At 44.5% G+C, this 19,823-nt stretch overlaps 1 protein-coding gene across 5 annotated transcripts in view; it reads right to left on the reverse strand.

Annotated features, from left to right (window-relative positions):
* lingo2 (leucine rich repeat and Ig domain containing 2) overlaps positions 1-15,607 on the reverse strand; it is a 247,861-nt gene extending 232,254 nt beyond the window's left edge. For 2 of the 5 annotated variants that reach the window (XM_065958803.1, XM_065958801.1), the window contains exon 1: positions 14,921-15,593. The gene's annotated coding sequence lies outside the window, so the exon portion shown is untranslated. Of the gene's footprint in view, positions 1-14,920 lie in introns of all 5 variants that reach the window. The other 3 variants (XM_020652519.3, XM_020652520.3, XR_010666863.1) reach the window with 2 other exon arrangements.
* Positions 15,608-19,823: the final 4,216 nt, after the last annotated feature.

Here is a 19,823-nt window from a genome sequence, read left to right on the forward strand (position 1 = left end):
GAGTTTTGGTACAGTGCCAATCTGATAAACCATCGAGTGTCGTTGAAGGAATCAGAGGAGGAAACATCCTGCCTTTTTTCAATATTCATTTCAAATGCTCAATGAATGCTGAACTACATAAGCCTCTTCCATCCATATCATAGTCATGAAAAATCCACTTGTACAGTGTTTTTTCATTTCATTTAAAGAGACACACACCAAAACGGAGCGTTCTGAGAGAGCTGGTTTATACAGGGTCACAAACCTCCTCTGGTGCTTGATTCATGTTATATTTTGATCAAAGCGCAGCACAGATGTTTCATTCACAGACTGTTCGGTCTCGGAGCCCTCTGGTCTCAGGTAGGTCTTGGTGTTGGTTAATGTGGCCTAGACTACAACACTGCATGTGGCCTTTAGGTGTCTGAGGTATTGTTTGAAAGTGTCTGACTCTGTTCCTAAAGGCGGTGACATTTTCTGATCTGGATCACAGTTTTTAAAGCGACACTGAATAACACTTCAGGTCTTAAAGTTCTTTGGATTAGATTACCAAACTAATGTTTACGCCCTCCCCAGGTATACAAGACCATCCACGAGGCACTTCAGTCCCCTTTGATGAGTTCAATGCTGTGCCATGCTCAATCAGCAGTTTCCAAATGATCAAGTGCTCTTTAATTTGTCACTTTATGTGAAAACAGCCGAGGCTAGCCTGCCAGTACCCCGTGAGGAATAGGATCTCTGCATCATATCCGTCTCTCTGTCTCTCGTCTTTCCTCCTTCTCCCCCTCTCTCCCTGTTAAACAGCTCACTGTTACCATCCGTCTGCTGTTTTCATGTCTCATCAAAGATTTTTCTTCCCCTCACCAACTTTAAATATTCACTTCGTGTTCTTTCAACAATAGCTTACAAACACTTGGAAATAATTGAGTCTCGGCGGGCTGACAAAAAAGGGAGCAGTGATCGCGCGCAGTGGAAGTGATCAAATATGGCCTTGGGCCAACCGTCTTTGTAGATGGTCTTTGTATTGCCATTGATCCGGGGGTGGATACACCCAAGGAATACATTACTTATGCACTTTTTTTTCTTCCACCACCCTCCCCACGGTTGAAAGTAATGAGTCACAAACAGTAACAGGATTAGATGGGTGATGCACCGGAAGAGAGAAAAAGCAGGTCTGCTGAATGTACGTGCAGCCCAGAGGACCGAAGGCAGCGGCCACAGAACAGCGCGGTGGAACGCTTTCATCTCCTAAAAGAAACAGTAATTGTCGAGATAATGTACTCCTCGGCCTCACTGTACGCTGGGTGCCATGTCATCATTACCATGGGTACAGAAAGTGCTTTTAACAACCTCTTAAAACCTCAATGAGTCCATCATAAAGCCTGCAGTGAGCTGTTAAAAAGTCCTCTGTTTTCTCCTGCAGGACAAATCAGGAGCTCTGTGATCATCGTCTGTGCAATCTGCCTCCGGGTCGTGCGTTATAAGGAACATTTACGTCGACGCGCTCACACCGCATAGTCCTCGTATAATACGGCAATGATACAAGAGTTAATGTAATGATTCTGTTTGAGCATTTTGAGCGTCTCAGGTCATTAAGTTTCTAATTAGCAGAGAGAAGCGAGAAGCACTTTTCCTCTTTTTAAGTAACACAAACATGTTGAACAGACTTCCTGATGCAGTCATGTACAATAACCCCGTTACTTACCGCTGAGTGCTCGCCGAGAGAACGCATCTTAACATGTTCATAACAACTAAATTATTCAAATTACTGTGTGCGTGCGTGTGTGTGTGTGTGTGTGTAGTGCCTTCAGGGTGCACATATGTTTTAAATACAGGGTAAGACTGTCATGCCATCGGAATGTGCAACATGTTTTATCTTTGAGCATCATTCATTTCCAAATAATTCATATTCTTTTGAGGATTTACATTAATGAAACATTTGCAGCGTGTGTATCTAGTATCTAATATTAATATGCTTCACTTCCCGGGGGGTCTGTGAGGGACCAGGGCGCCCTCTGCATCACCTTTGTGAGGCACATCTCCTGCTTCACACACATGTAGTGACAGGGAGGCAGACTTCAGTCCTTACTGTAACGCTTTAATGAATGTTCTCGGACCGCGAACTGCAAAGACAGAACGTGTTTCTCATTTCCACAACAAAGAGCTTTTTCTGCAAACATTCCTCGTGCTCCTGGATTAAACAGTTGATCAAAGACGAACCTCAACGTTAAACACGTTTTTTTGGGGGTTTTTTTCTGTGATATTGGCGGGGGCAGCATCTCTGGTGCTTGGCATTTGTTTCTGCATTTGCATTGCACATCAAACTACGGTGGCTGGGAAGTGTAAAAACAAAAAAGTGTGAAATACTTTTACAAAATGTGAGACAAATTTTGATTTCGCAAAACACTTTTACCAAGGACAAAGCACATTTACAGGATGTGAAACAGAAAGGGAAATGTAACAAATGCGGGAATTGACCCGGAAGTGACTGAGTGAGGGGTCTTTTCTTTTTCTTTTTTTTGGTGTAAAGTGATGAAGAGTTTGTGGTGACAGAAAGATGCTTTGCCCGTTTTGTGGAACTCAATTCTGTTAGTTTAGTCAATTTTGCTTTTCATTTGGACGGTCTCTCCGACTTGTCAATGACACCAATGAGACAGAAGGACCAGATATGCACTTCCAGGTCACTTCCGGCATTTGGTACATTCCCTTTCCATCAAGATTGTGGTGTTTGTAAATTTGTCTCAGCACTTGTAAAAGTGTTTCACATCCTGTATATGTGTTTGGTCCTTGGTAAAAGTGTTTAGGGTCTCTGCATAATCGAGGATGGGTAACATCTTTTGATTCTTTTTCTTACTTGAAATTAAAAACAGTTCCTTGAGCGATACAAGACAGCCATAGATTGGTAATTGTTTTCATTGGTAATCTATAGGTTTCATCAATAGTGCTACAAAAATTGAATATTTAAAATCCTGTATATTTGTTGCTCAAACGTATGCATCATGCAACCGTGCCTTTTCCTTCCCTGGTTCATTATATAGACTGGATCTATTCCTGCACTGCCTGCAGCTAATCAGAGCAAACTCACACAGACACACAGAGCAGCACATATTGCCTCTTCAGAGCCAGTGCTCTATAAGCCCCCTGTCTGTGTGTATCTGTACAGATATGCTGCAGGCTGTGACCAGCAGACCCGGAGTTGGACGGCCTGGCGTCCCCTGAGGAGCCCCTGCTCCCTTTCTATTCATTCTCCCATCACAAGCGCGGCCCCAAGAGCTCGAGGATTTTACACTAATACATGCTCATTGATTTTTTAATTCACAGTGAGCACGTTGGCGTCCAAGGCTGGGAATTACACATGTTGACAACAGCAGTGGCGCTTTCATGCTTGGAAGTAAAGGTCAATGATCACATTTTGAAGTTTAATTCCCGGCTCTTCAGTCAGGAGTTTGCAATAAAGTGCCTGTAATATCCGACATGGCTGCCTGCAAGCTGCATCTGCACAACATGTGCTGAATGACTCTGAGGTCTTGTGCATCTCTGCCTCACCTTGTTGTGCATGAAAGGAACATGATGTCATCTGTATCCCGTCGTGCACGTTTGAAAATGGGACATATAGAAGCATTTCTGATGCAGCAGGCATGTGTCATTTAGCGGGGACCTTTATGCAGCGTGGGTTCTGTGAGTGGAAGCATAATAGATATTTTTAGAATAAAAACAGTGAGGGGCGGTGGGGTGGGCGGGGGGGGATCCACTAGCCGTGGCAGTCGTAGGTGTTCCATTATGAAGTGACTGCAGAGGTACAATCATCATCTTGGTTGTGTCTGAAATCACACGCTCGTTCCCTCCTCCCTACATAGAGTTTTATGTTGTGTAGGACTCTATAGTGCACTCACTCAGCCCAATAAAAAAAACATGTCTGACACTACTCGCTCACACGCCGCCTGCAGACAGTGACGTCATCGCTGCAGCACAACTAAAACATGCAGCTAAACGCCGGCCGAGGATCAGTGATGTGTGGACAAAGTCTGGAAGTTGGTCTGGTAGCTGGAGAGGTTGTAGTTCACTTCCAGAGCACTGTGAAGGTGCCCCTTAGCAAGGCACTGACCTCCCACCACCAGCTGAGGAGCGCTCGCTGTGTGCCAACTCCGACATCACTCCGCTCACGCACAGGATCCTGTTTGTGCATGTGTGTGTGTGTGTGTGTGTGTGTGTGTTCATTAAACAGAGTGTAAAGTTGAATTTCCCCTCACAGGATTAATCAAGGACATGAAAATAAACGATATATTTAGAAACGAAACGGGAACTCGAATAGACTTTTCAAAGTGCGTAAACAGAAATGTTGTGGTGACACACAGAAGAGCTCTCCTAATGTCAGTTACATAAAACAGATATCAGAGTGAAGTCAGGTCTTCTATCCCGTCGTAGTGAATCACGACGTAAACAAAGCCAACATGTGGGCAGGCAGCGCCGTCATTGGAAATGTCATATGGTAATAATGACAAATGAGAAATTTAAGTGAGAGTAAACATTGTCTTTGTGTTTCATTGCACACCGACTGGATGCTCGTTGAGATCGAGGTGAGAGGGATTACTGTTTTTTTATAAATAATTAAACCATCAGAGCGATTAGGATATTTACAAGATATGAAAAAGCTTCTGATGACACGATGCAGTGACATTTGTAAGAGAGAAAATAGCATGAATTACAATATCTTAACAGCAGGAGCTGTAGGTGACGTTTTAAGAGATGAGCTGGAATCATGAGGGAGGAGATGCACCCAACATCAGCCCTGCTTCATGGGCAGCAGAATATATATTTTTTTTTTGGAGTGTACTGTTCATTTACAGCTGATTGAAGAAGACAAAATGACGTCAACAAACCTTGCATGACTCCATCCACCCAAAAGCTATTGAAAAACCAGCACACACTCCTGCGCACACACACACAGACACACACACACACAAGAGCCCACACTTGCTCCAGACAAACAAGTGAATCATCAAACAACATCACTTTGTAATCAAAAGGGGGAACAAGAGCAAAACGGTGGCAGGAAGAAGAAGAAGAATACGTTTCTGCTGTAAAAACCTCCATCGCCTCCCTGAAAGACTCCCGACAGTCAAACCTCCATTAGGCACAGTGCATGCTGGGAGGAGGACACGAGAGAGCGGGGGAGAAGGCCGAGAGAGGAGATGGGAGTTCTTATCTGGTCTGTATGTCCCCCTCCAGCCCGGTAGGAGTAGGAGCAGGAGCAACGGCCGGTGAGGCAATGAGGCCGCTCGCTCAACTGACAGCAATCTGAGATTACTCCAACAGCAGAGAGAGGAGCGTGCAATAAATTAAAAAAGGGCTGACAATGAATCATCAAATTAATTGGCAGTTTATGCCGGTGATAGAGGAGGAGGTGACTGCGGTGAATGAGAAACCAGGAGCAGCGCTGTTTTGAATCTGGTTCTGGTTGCACTTCCTGGATAGCAGCGGGCTGTCACTATCTTCATAGAGAGGTGCTTAATGGGAGCTTTTGTGCCTGCTCGGGGATGAATCTCCTGTCATCTCGTCTTTCTTCTCTGACACCGATAGAGCAGTCAACATTGACATTTAGGCTCCGATGGTGGATAAAAGGCAGGGCCACCAATTATGATTACTGTTCAAACTATCAGATCCGTTATCTCCTGTCAGGTCTCCCTCGTGTTTCGACAGCATTTCCTTCATCTCACACTTCACCCTTTGCTTTCACGTTGAAAGACATTGCTTCTTCTTTTGAGGAGCCTTTCCCAGCGGGAGAGGAAAACTCTTCCACGCGACCCGGCACAACATTGTTTGAACCTGCAACACCTGGGGAGACGAGCCACTTCAGTCTTCCCAAATCTACCCAACAAGCCTTCTGCTCTCGGCGGGGGGGTTCTGAGGTGCGTAGGCGTTCTGACTCTTCCCAACAGACTCGTTAAAGCATAGGCAACTAACAAACATCGAAGCTGCTCTTTTGGCCTATACGAGCTGTAAGCCCAAAGGAGGCAAGCATCAGTGACCTGAACTAACAAGTGAGGGCCCCGCTGTCCTGCAGAGAGCCTCTCATAGTCGGGGCGGAAGCGAGTTACGGGAGCTTGTCTGATGTAAGACACACAAGTGCTGGTGGAGAGTTCATAGTTCCCCTCAGAGGCATAGGAAGTATCCATGTACTGACATTTCCACTGTTGTTGAAATGAAAAGAGGACTGTCCACATCTACCTGTGAAGCATTAGAGGAGATACTGTAGCGTAGGTAATGACCTAACCTCGGTGAACACCAGCCGGGCGGCTCTCTGCTCAAGGAGAGAGTTTAAACCGCCGTCTGCGTCATACTATTTCAAAGATCTTTTCTAACAAGTGAGGGAGGTTTGGCCTTGGTCAAATGCATGCACATATTAATGCTCAAGTATGAATCCTGGATTAATTGGATTTTTACACATTTTTAAAGAAGTGCTCGTGCTGAATAAAGAAATCCCCTGACCTTGATATGTTCTCTTCACAGCAGCCATCATTCAAAGAGAATACACACCGACCTCAAAAAAAAAAACAATACAGGGAAACAGACAGCCCCTCACCTTGATACAAGACAAGGCAACGTTTTCTGTTATCATCTGAAGAGCGCAGCGGTCAATACTCCACACACCCGGCTGAAAACTGAGGGTGGAGAGAAAAGGATGGAGGCGGCAAAGTCGCTGTAAGGACATCCTAAAGTGGCTGATGGAGGCAAAACACAAAATGGATTGTGCTCCAACAGGCGGCCTCGCTAGAAAAAGAACCAGTATCAGTCTTCCCTTGCTATTAGGATATAGGCAGGTTATTCCACTGTGTGAATATTTAATGATCCTTAATTAGTTTTAAATAGGGGGACTGGTCAGCAGTGGCACATAACACATTCAGCTGTTGTGTTTGCATGTTTTTCCACTCCAATGACTTATTGGTTAATCGAAGGATACTGAATTACATAGAATGAGAAAAAAAAACCTGCACAGCACAAGGACACAAGGGACAGGAAACCACATTGCAAGCCATAAAAAAAATGACACCGTGTCCATTGTGTGCTTTGCATGTTTTCCGATTCTGTGTAATCCAATAGTCATCGTGGTGTAGGATGTGAGAGCACATGTCATTTACACTTTACACGCTTTTGTTTGGACAAGCAGCTGCAAATGAGCTGGAGGTCAGCATATTTGCATACACGCTGGTGGTATAATAAGCTATGGTGAGCTTACAGTACAACGTGGAACAATAGGGCATTCATTCTTATTAAAGCAGTGTCACTTTCAGCAGCAGGTTGAGACAAAAGCAAAAAGTCCGGTACATAATTGCACAGTTTCCACCAGCAGAAACATCTCCTCCTCGCTCTTTGTAACGAGGTCTCTTTTAAACTGGCTCACTGTGAGGCCGCTTTGATTCCCATGCTGTGAATTATGTGTTAGAGTTGGATACAAATAAAGAACAAACTAAAGGCAGCATCTCCAGCTCTGGTCTTCTTTCACTGTTTCAGGTCATGTGGTCATGTCATTGAATCAGGACTGTTTCATAACCATGAGATGATCGCAGAATGTTTACCTCGCTTTTTTATTAAGAATGCCGTGCTTTGAAATTCAACCTGCATGCTAAAAATGTTATTGTCATGTCTTTTTTGCCTTTCCTCTGGTGCGTAATGCTCGGGTACAAAAACAGTTTGCATGTGAGGTCACATGCTGTTAAATCACTCGGGTTTTTTTTTCAGGTGGCAGTTTGGTGACTCACGGCGCTCCGAGAAGCCTCTCTGATACCGGAGCGTGCATGAAACAGGAAGGCACACGGTAACAGGAATTTTGTCTGCTTCTCTAATTCAAAGAAAAAAACCATCATTTTAGATCTAACACAATTAAATCCTGATTAATGAATCTGAGCGTGTAGCAGTTATGAAATTCTCTCTTGTCGGGGCGCCGGTGGCCTAGTGGTTAGTTTTCACGCCCCATTGCTGCAGTTCTGGGTTTGAATCTGACCTGTGGCTCCTTTCCCGCATGCCATTTTCTACTCGTTCTCTCTCGCAATTTATTTTTTTTAAAGATGTTTTTTGTGCCATTTTCATCTTTATTGGATAGGACAGCTGAAAGGATACACAGGAAATGTTGGGAGGAGACAGCGGGTGACGACTTGCAACAAAGGGCCGAGGTCATATTTGAACCCAAGATCGTTGCAATAAGGACTATAGCCTGTGTACATGGGGTGCCCGACATAACCACTAGGACACCAGCGCCCCCTCTCTCCCCAATTTCCGACTCTATCCACTCTCCTGTGTATCCAATATAGGCTTCAAAAGCCCAAAAAATAATTATTTGTACTACAATAAATAAAGAAACATGACTGCAGGTGTTTTTTTTGTGCTCGCCCCTCACTAGATAAAATACTCCTGTGAGAAAAGATGTACTCTAAGCCGCCTATATTAAAGGTCATAATAAAAGCGTCTACATTCAAGGTGCTGACCCTGCTGTTGGACGCCTGATTCTTGTTATTTTTCAGGTGGAATGCCTGAAAACGTTTTTTTTCTCCTCTCTTGTTCTCTTTCGACTGCAACACAGCGAGACATCCTCTGCTCCCCCTTCTTTGCCCTCTTCATCACCCCTGACCCCTTACTAATACTCCTTGTCGACACCCATGTACAGGGACTTCTCCAAAGGTGGTGGGACACTTATTGCCCTTTGCAGCTCGCCAGGAAGGTCAAAGTGAAAAGTGACAGAGACAGCAAGGTCACTGTTGGTGGAGCAGGCGTAATGCTGCAGACAGACACTTCCTGGTTATCCCTACAAGGGCGACAGTGCCACCAGCAGTCACTTAGCACATCACGTCTTTAACAGACAGCAGACAGACATTCTTTGTGTTACTTTCCCTTATCATTCATGCCAAGCTTTTCTCTTTGGTACACGCTTTAATGTTTTGTATCTGTGTGGGGTTATTTGGTGAAGCTCATTGTCAGTCTCCGCACGTTCTGCTTTTGTTCATGTCCCTGTTATAAGATTATGGTGAGCACAGTTGTGGTCCTGTTTATCCGAACATACTCAGGCTTTCTAAAGGATCACACTTATAGATTATAAATCTATCTTCCAACCATGCACGACCAAAATAGAATTATTTTTTCCCCCCTTCTTCGAGCAGCCGTCCAGCATGATGAGTAAGCATATTCCATAAATGACCCAGCTGCTGGAGCATATTGTGTTTCGCCTCATCAGGGATTCAAAAGGGGGGGGGGGGGGGGGGCTGACAACAGATCAGCCGAGTCCATTCACGGCTTGCTCTCCAGCTGACCAGACCTCCATTTTAACTAAGGTCTTCTGTTTGTCTCAGCCAGCTGCTGGTCGTGTTTGGACTGCAGATGTGCGGCTCATCATGGCTACAGAGAGTATGTTAATGTGTTTTATTTATTCTGGCAGAAGCGATTAAATAGTAGGCGATGAATTTAAAGTACGTGGTAAAGCAGCATATCTGTGTGGTCATGTTGTAGTCAAGACCACACTAAACCAGACCAAGACAGACCCGAGACCAGAGGGCTCCGAGACCAAGACAAGACCGAGACATTTAAGGATCGAGAACAAGTCAGGACCAAGACCAAGGCAGGACGAGACTGATACAAGACATTTAGGGATCGAGATCGAGATAGAGACCAAGACCATAAATATCTCTGTAAAATCATCACCTTATTTGCAGGGGGCGTGTCACTCACTCAGACCGTAACACCTGGAAGGTAGCAACTGTAACCGGGGGAAATCAAACACAAATGAACTGAAGTTATTTGTTATTTTAGAAAGAGTAGTTTTCCTTTACCAGTCTTGATTGAAAATCCAGAGTCTGCCCAGTGTGAGACCGAGACCAGACAGAGTAAAAATGCTTTTGATTCAAAGACGAGACCATTCAAAAAACAGTTTTGAGACCAACAGTTCTACAACCAAACTGTGTGGTATATAAATATGAGAGAGAAACTGCTGTCCTATCAGGATGAAGTAACCACAAAGAAGAATCTCTGCATTAAACTAAAAAAGACAAAAGCCTTGTTGGTGTAAAATCTCTCGTTTCCAAAGTTAGAATTTGATATTTACAAAGTACAGAGTCCCAACCGTATGCAAAGGTCACAGGGAAATAAATAACTTGAATTTGAAACCCAGTGTTTCAGTCTGTGATTATTGATTTTTCCTCCGTGTCCTTAATGGACGCTCTAAAAATAAGCCTGATCTGCTTCTGGGTACAGGTGTCTGCTCAGACTGAGCTCTGTATACATCCGTCCTTTAGGCGTACAGTCAGACCAGGACCGGACAGTCATATATCATAAAACAGGATTTCTCAGTGAATTACTGTCTCATGTATGCTGGAGCTCTTCACAAACTGAACCTGACAGATCATTACACTGCTGTGCAAAGATGCCGTTGCTTTGCAGCCGATCTTTGAACTCTGGAACACATTTCAATCTCAGCTTCATTTTCCACAGCTTTAAACACAAATCAAGCGTCGAGTCGCTTTGATTTCTGCCATTTTTCATGCAGATTAGTCTCATTTTTCTCGACGCTACACAGAGCCAGGAGGTAATGCAAGAAGAAGAAATTGAAAACTTAAATCTCTAAATATGTAAGACATGTTTTACTTTTGAGTGAGTGAGGCAGGATGGGACCATATCCACTTATATGTTACCTATGTAAAAAACACAAAACTTATAGATACAACCTGGAGCAGAACCAGACTCATGATGAACAGGCAGAAACCTGGAGCAGAACCAGACCCATGATGAACAGGCAGAAACCTGGAGCAGAACCAGACTCATGATGAACAGGCAGAAACCTGGAACAGAACTAGACTCATGATGAACAGGCAGAAACCTGGAACAGAACCAGACCCATGATGAACAGGCAGAAACCTGGAACAGAACTAGACTCATGATGAACAGGCAGAAACCTGGAGCAGAACCAGACTCATGATGAACAGGCAGAAACCTGGAACAGAACTAGACTCATGATGAACAGGCAGAAACCTGGAACAGAACCAGACCCATGTTGAACAGAGAAACCTGGAACAGAACCAGGCTCATGATGAACAGGCAGAAACCTGGAGCAGAACCAGACTCATGATGAACAGGCAGAAACCTGGAACAGAACTAGACTCATGATGAACAGGCAGAAACCTGGAACAGAACCAGACCCATGATGAACAGGCAGAAACCTGGAACAGAACTAGACTCATGATGAACAGGCAGAAACCTGGAACAGAACCAGACTCATGTTGAACAGAGAAACCTGGAGCAGAACCAGACTCATGATGAACAGGCAGAAACCTGGAGCAGAACCAGACTCATGTTGAACAGGCAGAAACCTGGAGCAGAACCAGACTCATGTTGAACAGGCAGAAACCTGGAGCAGAACCAGACTCATGATGAACAGGCAGAAACCTGGAGCAGAACCAGACTCATGATGAACAGGCAGAAACCTGGAGCAGAACCAGACTCATGATGAACAGGCAGAAACCTGGAGCAGAACCAGACTCATGTTGAACAGAGAAACCTGGAACAGAACCAGACTCATGTTGAACAGGCAGAAACCTGGAGCAGAACCAGACTCATGATGAACAGGCAGAAACCTGGAGCAGAACCAGACTCATGTTGAACAAGCAGAAACCTGGATCAGAACCAGACTCGTGATGAACAGGCAGAAACCTGGAACAGAACCAGACTCATGTTGAACAGAGAAACCTGGAACAGAACCAGACTCATGTTGAACAGGCAGAAACCTGGAGCAGAACCAGACTCATGATGAACAGGCAGAAACCTGGAGCAGAACCAGACTCATGTTGAACAGGCAGAAACCTGGAGCAGAACCAGACTCATGTTGAACAGAGAAACCTGGAACAGAACCAGACTCATGTTGAACAGGCAGAAACCTGGAGCAGAACCAGACTCATGTTGAACAGGCAGAAACCTGGAGCAGAACCAGACTCATGTTGAACAGAGAAACCTGGAACAGAACCAGACTCATGTTGAACAGGCAGAAACCTGGAGCAGAACCAGACTCATGATGAACAGGCAGAAACCTGGAGCAGAACCAGACTCATGTTGAACAGAGAAACCTGGAACAGAACCAGACTCATGATGAACAGGCAGAAACCTGGAGCAGAACCAGACTCATGATGAACAGGCAGAAACCTGGAGCAGAACCAGACTCATGTTGAACAGGCAGAAACCTGGAGCAGAACCAGACTCATGTTGAACAGAGAAACCTGGAGCAGAACCAGATTGGTTGAGGTTTTTACAGGCTTACAACTGCTACAGATGATTTTCTTTGTTCCTTTTTCAGAGAACATGAGTTATTCATTTCTGTCAGGACCTAAAGACAACTTACACCAAAATCCTAGAAAGTGAGGAAATTACCAACCCTGCCTTTAATGTTGAACCCGCTTACACTTACACTTTCTTAAATGTGATGCCTAATTAACATCTGAGATAGCTGGTGCTCGTGTGCACTCACAATAATAGACACACAATAATTGAGTGTTGGCTGGAGGCAGCTCTGTGACTTTCTTTTACTCCATATCTCTTCTCTCAACGATGCAAAGTCTTAAGAGACGATGTAAAGATTTGATATTCAGATATTAATCCTGATTGGCGACTTCACTGGTTGACTAATGTTCTCATGACGCTACCAAACCCCCCAAAAAAGTCAGTCATGATTGCAAATGATTTATTACACTTGGAAGCAGGTGTGTCAGATTTCAGCTGCCTACTGGCACGATCGCATACTGATTCAAACTCTTAGTAATAAATCAAAAAGCCTCAGTGATTTTTTTTTTTTTTTTTCCCATCGAAGTTGTTTCCTCTGATTTTGGCTCTTATGTGAAAAATACTGCCAACAAGACTGAATAATCACGACGGTAGAAGAGGGCTCCATTTCTCTCTGTGTGTCCATTCCCCTGAATCAGTGGATGCATAATAGCTCTGAAAATGGAGGGCCCCGTCTTCGACTCTTTCGCTCGCATCAGAAACGGGAGAAAACTGACTGCACGCTATATATCCTTTTACACAAAGAGAAGGGGATTATACACACACTGACTGAAGGCTTACCTGAGCACACATACACACAACATCCTGTGTGTATGCCCTATGTGCTTAAACACACAGATGTGGATGTGTACCTGCACACACACACAGTCTAGCACCTATGCCAGAACCGAATCATTAAGCAAATCCAAAGGGTTGAAAAAGGCAGACGCAGCATTGCTAATTCAGACTCAAAGGAGGTACAAGAAAGAGCAGAGCAGGTCTTAGTGCTCTCCTTTAACCATGCTCCTCCATATCAGAGCCAATGCGTCAGTCCTACCATGGTTAACACTCAATAAAACATCAAAAGGGATGAAGCTCGGAGCTCTGGACAAATACACGCCCACGCAGATACACTCTCTCTCTCTCTCTCTCTCTATCACACATGTATGTACACATTAGTATGCATGTTGGACTCATACAAAGTGTAGATGGAGCTCATTAGATTCAATGAATACAGCAGGAAGAGCAGATGAGAGGGTTTGCATCTCTTTCAAGGGGAAGCAATCGCACACCACGCATCCTGAATGCTAAATGAGAATTTCAATACAACATTTGTGCACAGCAGATTCTTGCAATCAAGCTTTATAAACATGTGTGTGTGTGTGTGTGTGTGTGTGTGTGTGTGTGTGTGGGGGGGGGGACAGAACAATTGGACATTCGAGCCACTGATAGCAAGTCAACGCCACATACACAGGAGCTGTCATCAACTTCCCATCAAGCTCCACTTCCCCCCAGTGGATGTTCTGCAGGAGGAGAGACACTTCTTTCTTTTTCTTTTTTTAAATGTTACATCCAGAAACAAAAGCATTAAACGCCCACAGCTTTGCAACATTACATGAGGAGGTGGGATTAGAATAATTTGCCCGGTCCGGTTCTTAAACTTGCACAGCTTATTTATTATTTAATTATTTTAAATATTTCAGGCGACCAACAGGATGCTCGTGCAATCATTAATATTTCAACCATTGCCTTTCAAAAGGAGGTAGCCTTGCACTTGTGTGGTATTGATCAAGAGGGCAGCATACTCACTCCTCCCAGAAGAGAAGAACCCAATCCTGTCCCTTTATCACCCTGTCCGTTAGCCTGTACACACACTGCCTCCTAAACTAGTCTTAATGGGCATCTGAAAGGAAATGGTTGTATTGTCCTTTCTCTGTTTAGAGAGAAAACCAGAGAAAGGACACACAACAGAACCACAAAGACAAACTTTCAAACGACTGAAGGTGATGCTATAATGTAAAGTGTGAGATAGTTAAATAACCCGACATAATCAGCTCTCTCTCTCTCTCTCTGAGCAGCGATCAAAGAGACAGAGCAGCTTTTTTTAAATGCACAGAGCCAGTCACCATCATTAATAAAATGTGGCCACTGTACAAAAGTAAATCCCTTTGCTCACAGACACTGGTCGGCTCAAAGACGAGGACAAACAGCCGACGCAATTATGCTCCTTCCGCTAGCAGGCTCCCCTGGTGATAACGGTTATGTAGCAAGGAAAGCGAGGCGATGAATTGCTTTGCAGACAGGCATCTCAGCAAACACACATGCATAAGTATGCAGATACAATCCGCTCTGCAGAGGGGAGAAGCTCTCCAATAAACAGCAGCAAAAAAAAAAAAAGCAATCATGTTCTCTGTCAGCAGCGGGACATCTTGTCGTTTTATCGAGACATTTTATCCCAACTTCACACTTTGTGTTAAACTGGCTACATAAGACCAATGCACCTTTTCCATCTGCCTCCATCTCTCTCTCTCTCTCTCTCTACTTGACTGTATCTTTCATGCCGAGCTTTTTTCGGCTCCCTAATCTGCCCCTCTCCTCACAAACCTGGAGGGTGCTTTCAATGTATACCAGTTCATAGACGTCGTGCCCTTACCTTGGAATAACATCCAGAGAGCCTTATAGTCCAAAAACAAGCAGTCTGAAGATCCTTACTGCTCCTAAACAATGTGAAAGGGAAGAAAATCCTCCAAGTGTCTCACACAATCAGAATCCAATTAACGCCTTTTCTGCTCCGAACTTATTTCTTCTGAGCAGGATGTGGATGTCCTTCATTGACTCTGTACATAATCCAATCCCCCTTACTTCCCAGTGCATTTCTTTTGGGTGGCTTCCTCTTGATATTCCACTTGGCACAGTGAAATACTGTTATGTATTCTACAGGAACATGCCCGTCTGAGAGACTGGATGAGGCACTGTAGGATCTCTCGTTGGTGCGCACTACCAGCGCCGCTGCAAGTGAATCCAGCCGGTCTTCACAGCTCTCCTCCTCCTGCCTTCAGGACTGAAATTCAGCATCCGCTGATCATCCCCACAACAAGGGGAGGGTGTCCCCCCCCGGATGGAAACTTTCAGAGACCTCTGCCAAAGCTATAGGACCTGAAAGTGGACACAAGTGAGACCCGATGATGTGTTATTTTCCTCAATATCCTCCCTCCTCAGTGGGTTTTTCTCCTTTTTCCTCCTCCAGTTTGCCTGTTATGTAGTTCTCTCCTCTCCGGAATCGGCTCTCACAGAATGGATGCTGAGAAAGAAGCGGAATGAGGCGAGCCGCTTGTTCTCCCACTCTCTCTCTCTCTCTCTCGCTCTCCCTCCCTCCCTTCCTCTTTCGCTCTCGCCTTCACCCTCCCTCGTACATGCCCCCTCCCTGCCTCTCACTGCACCTCCCCACCCTGTCGTTTTCTCTCTCCTCCTCTCCTCCTCTCTTACACACACACACACACACACACACACACACACACACAGCGATATGCACTTCTCTAGCTTTTCACAATTACTGCTGTGCCATCGCCAGCCTTGTCAGACAGAAAGGTTCACCGCCCATACTCCTCAGAGAAACAAATAATGCTTGATAAATATGTAAAGTTAAATAGATATGAAGAAAAGAAGCAGCAGCATGGAAAAGAGCACTGAGCCAGGAGGCAATCTAATCTCCTGTCTTCATTCGGGTTACCTGATTACTAAACATCCCTCGAGTTTAGGCCGCTTTGCATCCCTCTTTTGTCGTTACTTTTTTTTTATGTTGTTGTTGGCCAACTGGCAAGAGTGACTGAAGAGGAAGACGGAAATAGCAAGCGAGAGCTCAGCACCCTGCATAGAAACAAGGATGATGCATGTGCAGGAGCAGGAGCAGTGGTATAGTCACATAATTAGCCAACCTAAACAAATTCAGTTGTCATGATGTTTGCATCCTGAGGATGCAACGATACAGTCAGCCCACAGTTCAGTATGTACCTCGGTTTCTGGGTCATGGTTTTTCTGTTTGGTTCTGACGGCCCGGACCTGTTTTAGTTTGTTTTCCATTCTTTGGAGTTTTAGGGACATTTTACAGGATCATCAAGGAGTTAAGTAACGCTATGGAGACCTGGTGTAAATAAGAAGACACATCAGGATTTTAAAATTATTTTATTAATATGCTTGACAGACCTTCACACAGAAACGGGTCGTAAAGCGTTGATATTTCATTGTGTACAGTAACTTCATTTGGTAAGCTGCTTTGCCTTTCCTCTGTTCACCCTCACCTCTTCAGCTTGAGGCTGGCTGCAGAAGGACAGGAAGTCACATACACACCACAGCCAAAAAGCTGTTTTTACAGCCTAGTAAAGAAAACAGGTCTTATTAGTTATTGTCTTCATAGGCACACACTGTACGGGTAAAAAAAAAAAAACCACTCCATTTTGATTTAATGAATGATACATGTTATTCATAGTTAGCTGCGCAGCTGACATGATTGACAGGTGGGCGCGGTGCAACAGTTTGTCAGGAGGCTTAAAACCCGCCTCAGCTCCAGCTCTCAGCCTGTCGTTAGGTTGACTGGTGGAGACAGCATTTCCAGCACGGCGGCTGCTTCCGATGAGCCTCCAGCGCCCCCTGCAGGAACAGACGGCTGACATTCATTTATATTTACAGTCCATAGTGTGGACTCACAGGCAAACACAAACAGAGCCAATTCAGAGAGAAATAAAATGCGGGGAAGCTCATTGTACGCAAAACTGAGAAAACACAATTCACATGTACGTTCTGAACCGCGGCTGTACTGAATGGTTCGTAATTATATTGAGAAGTGTTGCATCCCTTGTACATCCACAGCGATTACGAGCCCAGAAGTCGGCCATTAACACAAAAACAAACAATGTGAATAACAAACAGGAACAAGAATACAACTCTCAGGAAAAGCCTCCCACACGTTCAGTATCTCATCTCGCCAGATGTTCTCACTGAGAGACCAATCATGGCACACTCCATTTGTTGTGTGCTAAGAGCTGCATGACAATAAGACATGCGGTGTTCACACACGTGCAGTGATTATTACTAATAAAACAAAAGCCCTGGAATCATTTCAGTCGGCCTGGACTTTACAGTCAGAGTGAGGCCGCTTCTGTTCAGGGCGACGTGTGAACCCTCACATCGCCCGCAATTAAGCTCCCCCGCAGATTGACAATTTACCTAACAGTCATTCACGGCTGTGACGGCACTCAGCGTATGTGATTACATATTGGTTCCACTTGCACTTGGTTTGGATAAGAGGACGCCGACCTTGATATTATGGAGGCAAGGTCGCTTCTCATCAGCACCTTGTCACCAAAGCTCTGAGCCAAATGTTAAAGTGCCTTTGGCGGGGTCACTGCCGCCTGCTGCGTTTCATCCATCATGCTCGTCTGCCTTGGGGAGCCATGTCAACAAATGTCATCACGTTTTTTTAAACAGGAAATTAAAAAAACCTGAGTTTCGGAGCCAAACAAACCATCTCACATGACGGTACCGTCTTAAGAGTTCATTGATTTCTTTCTCTCTGTACGGACTAGAGGCCGACGCACACCGACGGCCTCTAGTCTTAGTCATCATCGGTTGTCACGAGTCTCTCTGTCAGGATAAGACATATTACCCAGAGTTGGTGGATATCAACGCCTTTGAAAAAGCAGCAATATGATCACATTTACTCCCAAAATAGAACATCTCTGCTGCTTCACCACACCTGTTTGAACAGATGAATGCACAGAAACTGATGTGAACGCCATGGGGAGTGTGTGATGCACTTCTGTTCAAGACCCTCAACTGTTAATCCTGTTTCAAATATGTGCGAAAGCTACTTTAGCGTTATTAAGCTAACTATGACCTATAATATCAAATCTTGAATTAGATACAATCTTGATACCGTTGATAGCAGGGTTGGGAATTAACTTTTTCACGTATCTGCCACTGGTGGATTCATAAACCGACAAGTCACTCGTTTATTTTTTACCTGCCACTTTATTTTAACTAAGGTCAAGGTAAACTTTACTATTACTGAGGGGCAATTTGCTTTACAGCCAGCAGCGAGTCTGAAATACACACAATGGACAATACTTTACACACACCAAGGAGGCACATTTACATGATGCTGTTGAGGAGAACAACGATACCAGGGACAAATGATTTTTTCAGTCTGGTAGTCCTGATGTACAATACGTGACTTAATAAAAAGTATCTTAACATTAACTAAACATCTTTTGTCCACCATGTTGATGACGAATATGACGTCAAGTCGGGCTTCTAATTCGTTCCCCGAGTGTTGGAGTTGTTGTTCCGACTTGAGCCAGCGTTCATCAGCATTTAACAACACAGAAACTTTTTTTTTCAGATGTGTCAAAATGCACCTGAATGCACCATTAGAAGAATAAAGAGGTTCAGAAAGCCAAAATATTTCACCACAAAAAAAGGCAAAAACAAAGCCATCTTCTTTTAGGTCTGTCAGATGTCAAAAGAGAAACATCGCTGTGAGACGAGACGTATGAACTGACACAGAAGAGAACACAGAGACCAAACAGAGACTGGAGTAATCAGACACAGGTGAGACTAACGACACAGGTGAGACTAACGACACAGGTGAGACTAACGACACAGGTGAGACTAACGACACAGGTGAGGACAATCAGGGTGATCATCACTGGAAGGAAACACACAGAGGCAGGAAGAGACATGGGTAGGAAAAAACTACAAAACAAAACAGGAAACAGAAGAAATTACAAAATAAAACTGAAATAAACAACTAAACAAGAACAAATCATCACAGAAGGTTAAAATCAAGCCTTGACCCTGACGTTTCACACGTGAAGTTAAATGTGATAGATGATTTTGCAAAAGTTATAAAAGAATTAGCGACAGCCTCGTTTGCAAAAAAGTTTGTGTTCCTCACGTTCCTAATTTCCACACTTCCTCGCCGCTGAGTTGGAGGTCAGAGCAGGCCAATGGCCAATGAGGACGGCGGTGGTTGAGGGGACGACACAGTCTGATGGTGGAGGCTGTGTGTGTGTGTGTGTGTGTGTGTGTGTGTGTGTGTGTATGTGAAGCTTCAGCTGTTCTTCTGCAACGCCTGAAACGCAATGTGCCCTCACAGACTGGGAAACCAGAAATCAGTATGAACGTACAAATATAACGGCTGAGCTTAGTTAGAACACTTCTGTGAAGAAAAAGGGGGCTCTAGTTGATGGCTGCACTGATGTCGTCCGATCTGAGAATCCTCTGAAGTGTTTACTCTGAAAGGAAAGTGTATATGCTGAAATACCCCCCCCCCCGCTCTCTTTTTTCTCCCTCTCTTGCTCTTCTTCTGTGGTACAGCTTGCAGATAAGCCCGGGTAAGCCCTCTGGCTGAGGCAGCAGCACGTCTCCTGAATCTGAATCTCATTATGGAGGTAGCACACTGTCCAACCAACTGTCCACAGTCCAGACCCGAGTTACCAAACAGTCCGCATTTAGAAACACTTCGCCCTTCACTTTCCTTTTTTTTTGTAAATGTCTCA

The sequence above is a fragment of the Labrus bergylta genome, chromosome 9 (assembly GCF_963930695.1).
Source record: "Labrus bergylta chromosome 9, fLabBer1.1, whole genome shotgun sequence".
NCBI lineage: Eukaryota > Metazoa > Chordata > Actinopteri > Labriformes > Labridae > Labrus > Labrus bergylta.